At 38.4% G+C, this 4450-nt stretch overlaps 1 pseudogene; it reads left to right on the top strand.

The window, feature by feature from the left end:
* Positions 1-1474: 1474 nt before the first annotated feature.
* Positions 1475-1574, top strand: LOC127108891 (uncharacterized; annotated as a pseudogene).
* Positions 1575-4450: the final 2876 nt, after the last annotated feature.

The following is a 4450-nucleotide window of genomic DNA, read 5'->3' as shown; positions in this document are numbered from 1 at the left end:
ATCAGTTGGAATGTAGAATTGACCTATGTGTACGGGAACGTTTTCAAGAATTCCTACAGGATATTTTATGGAACGATCTGCTAGTTGCACAGACATTTTGGTTGGTCTTAATTCTCCCATTTCCAGTTTCTTACATATGGATAAAGGCATAACGCTAATTCCGGCTCCTAAATCGCATAAGGCTTTGTCGATGACAAATTTTCCTATGTGACAGGGTATAGAGAAACTACCCGGATCCTTGAGTTTAGGAGGCATGTTTTGGATTATAGCGCTACATTCGGCAGGGAGTGTAACGGTTTCGCTATCTTCAAGTTTCCTCTTATTAGAAAGAATTTCTTTTAAGAATTTAGCATAGGAGGGCATCTGCGTAATAGCTTCGGTGAACGGAATTGTAACGTTTAATTGTTTAAGGAGATCAACAAATTTTCTAAATTGGCCCGCATCTTTGGTTTTAACAAGCCTTTGAGGGTAAGGGATAGGTGGTTTGTAAGGTGGTGGAGGTACATAAGGTTCCTTCTTTTCTAGGGTTTCCTTATTACTCTCTTCCTTTTCCTTAGGTTCACTTTCCTCAGTTGATTTCTTAGGGTTTTGGTTTTCTATCCTGGGATCAGACGGTCCTTCCACTTCCGTTCCACTTCTTAATATAATTGCATGAGCATGGCTTCTCGGGTTAGGTTGGGGCTGTCCAGGGAATGTACCAGTTGGGGCAGCAGTAGGTGCTTGTTGTTGAGCTACTTGTGATATTTGTGTTTCCAGCATTTTGTTATGGGTAGCCAAGGCATCTACTTTGCTTGCTAGTTGTTTAAGTTGTTCGCCAGTGTGTACATTCTGGTTTAAAAAATCTTTATTGGTTTGTTGTTGGGAAGCTATAAAGTTTTTCATCATGATTTCCAAGTTGGATTTCCTAGGCGCGTTATTGTTAGGCATGGATGGGTTCGGTTTCTGATATCCCGGAGGTATAGCTAGGGCTTGATTTGGAGACTGTCCAGGTGCGTACAAAGCATTATTACTCTTATATGAAAAGTTTGGATGGTTCTTCCAATTTGAGTTATAGGTATTCGAGTAGGGGCTTCCTTGAGCATAGTTTACTTGCTCTGCTTGGATTCCTGTCAAGAGTTGACAATCCGTAGGAGTGTGACCTTGGATTCCACAGACCTCGCAATTCTGAGTTATAGCAACCACGGCGGCTGGAGGTGATACGTTTAAACTTTCAATTTTCTGGACCAAAGCATCCACTTTTGCATTAACGTGATCAAGGTTGCTTATCTCGTACATGCCAGTTTTCGTTTGAGGTTTTTCCACCGTTGTTCGTTCGGTTCCCCACTGATAGTGGTTTTGGGCCATGCTCTCGATAAGCTGGTAAGCATCAGCATAAGGTTTGTTCATTAGTGCACCACCTGCAGCGGCGTCTATTGTTAACCTTGTGTTGTACAAGAGACCATTATAAAATGTGTGAATTACTAACCAGTCTTCCAAACCATGGTGTGGGCAAAGTCTCATCATATCTTTGTATCTTTCCCATGCTTCGAAAAGAGACTCGTTGTCTTTCTGTTTAAATCCGTTTATCTGGGCTCTTAACATAGCTGTTTTGCTTGGCGGAAAGTATCGGGAAAGAAAAACTTTCTTCAACTCGTTCCATGTGGTGACTGAGTTGGAAGGAAGAGATTGAAGCCATCTTCTAGCGCTATCTCTTAATGAGAAAGGAAAAAGACGAAGTCGAATTGCCTCTGAAGTGACACCATTAGCTTTAACAGTATCAGCGTATTGGACAAATACGGATAAATGAAGGTTTGGATCCTCGGTAGGATTTCCAGAGAATTGGTTCTGTTGCACAGCCTGCAACAGCGAAGGTTTAAGTTCGAAGTTGTTTGCTTCGATTGCGGGTGGAGCAATACTTGAATGCGGCTCATCTTGCGATGGAGCGGCGTAATCTCTAAGAGCACGAGCTGGTTCTGCCATCTCGGTTATCGAAGGAAAAAGGTTTTTGAAATCAGGAAGTTCTATAGGAGGGAGATTGTTTGCAGCACGATATTCCCGAATTCGTCGTAAGACTCGGAGATATAGTTCAATATCGTTGATTCGTAAATAGAGCGGTTCGCCTTGAGAGCGAGTGCGTGGCATACAAATCAACGAAAGAAAGAATAGAAGAAAAAGAAACCTTAGTCTCTACAGCGTAACGGAAGAGTTACGATATCGATTAAATAAAAGTCCCCGGCAACGGCGCCAAAAACTTGATCGCTCGACTGTGTGAGTTGAGAATGGGTACAAACTGCAAGTGCACAGTTCTATCGCGTAGTTTTAAAAGATATCGATCCCACAGGGACTTATGAATCGATATACCGTTATCTAAGGTTACTTCGTAAAGCTAAGGGGAACAATGTTTGATTGTTTGGGGGAAAGCTAAAAACTAAACTAAGATCTAGATTAAATATTAATAAAGCAGATATCGGTATGCAGTTCGTCGTAATTAGGGAATCAATCCTTTGTCGGTCTCTTGGTTCTAAAATAAATCTTTTCAGTTGACTTTATTGATTAAAAGTTTTATCTCAAACTCTCGCTCTGTTGAATAAACCATGATTTTATGTTAATGTAGTTGTCACTTATAATTAAGTCAAAAACCATTTTTTGAAAGCAATACAGTCCATAGAAACTCTTTTCAAGAAAACACTGACCGTTTAAACACCCTTATCTCAAACTCTCGCTCTGTTGACTTAGGTTATATAGTTAAATTCGAATGCTTAACTCTCGTCCTCACATTCAATCTTTAAAAATACTTTTTGGAAAAGATCGGAATTTAATTAACTCTAAAACTTGCTCTCGCCCTGATCTAGAATTAATGTCTAATTTACACTGTCCAGTTAAAACCTCAAACTCTCGCTCTATTGATTTTAACTTCTTTATGTCTTTTACTTTCGTAAAAATCTTTGTTATTAAACCTGTAAATTTAAACCGTAAAAAGAGTGATTTTAATTCTAAACTTAATTTAACCGACTTAGTTTTTATTCCTTCATTCCGCTTACTTTACATACCGATACCTAAATAAATTAGCCAGACATGCTAAACAAACTAAAATATTTATCATGCATAAACAGACTCATCCCAGGCAGATAATATAAATAAATAATAAAACAAAGCATTAAATAATAATTAAAGAACCTGAATGAGGTAAACAATAGTCTTGAACACTCCACCACAAGCCGGTAGGATTTGTTCTTGGATTCTTCAATTAAACAACAAATTAAAACGAAGGAAATAAAACTAGATTCTAACGTAAGGTTAGATCCGGTAAAAAGGTGCACAATAGTTTCCGGTGTAGAAACTATTGTGCGAAAAGAATTAACTAAATGCTAAAAAAGGAAAAAGGAAAATAGAAATTGCAAAAGAGATAAAGTAGAACTCGTAAAAATAATAAAGAAACAATGCCTAAGCTGCTGGAAAAATAAAATATGCAAAAGCGAAAACGGCAAAGGAAAAATGTGGAAAAGCTTCGGAACCCTCTTTGGTTTTTGCAAGTGGCTATTTATATATGTTTGAGTAACCGCTTCCGCTGCCAAAAAGTCTTCAACGTGGATAAATGCATGGCGTGGATATAGGGCCCAACACTCCTCAACGTCTCTCAACGTCTCTGAGGCGTTCCTTGCGCCAAAAATGTAGGGGAATGGTGTGGCGTTCGTCACACCATGTGTGACGTCCGTCACAGGAGTGTGCAAGGCGTGACGCTCGTCACGCCCTCTGTGACGTCTGTCACATGCACGGCACCTGCGCTTTTGTGTTTTGGGCTGGGCTTTGACATTTGGTTCATTTTCTTTCCTTTTTGCACCCCCTTTTCTTCCATTTTTACTTGTGCTTCAAAATAAGCCACCTGAGACAAATAGGAAGAAAATACCGCGTAATATCTAATAAAATGAAGTGAACTGAAATAAATAATAATAAAATTTAATTGAATTAAGTCCAAAAATATGATATAATTTCGTGTTATCAAGGAACAACTTTCATGTTGAACATGTTTTCATTTGAAGCTTGAACCATGATGAATTTTGAGGTGGAAGTTGGGAAAATCAAACACGTCAAAACATTTTCTAAGTGTCAAGCCATATGTTCACTTATTCCACCTTGACTAACTTTGTATGTGAGCTTCAAATGAGAAACGTTCCTTCATAAAAGTTATATCTCTCTCAAAGTTCTTCAAAGTGGTCACAAATTTGACCTCATTTGGATTTAATATGGAGTTATGCATTTTTGAAGTTGGGGAAAATCACTTGTTCAATGGCATTGGTCCAAAATGACCTATAATCTATCCTCATATCACATGCACATAAAAGTTGGATTTGCTATTCTTCCAAACATAAAATTTGAAGTATCCATCTTTAATTTGATTGTGAAACTTGGAAATCTTTCATCTCATAAAAATTAAGCAAGTTATGGCCTTGGGAAGTTGACCTCCATAGGT

Source organism: Lathyrus oleraceus, chromosome 7 (assembly GCF_024323335.1).
Source record: "Lathyrus oleraceus cultivar Zhongwan6 chromosome 7, CAAS_Psat_ZW6_1.0, whole genome shotgun sequence".
NCBI lineage: Eukaryota > Viridiplantae > Streptophyta > Magnoliopsida > Fabales > Fabaceae > Lathyrus > Lathyrus oleraceus.
Note: the sequence above shows the minus strand (reverse complement) of the source record. Positions and strands in the feature narration are given on the sequence as shown.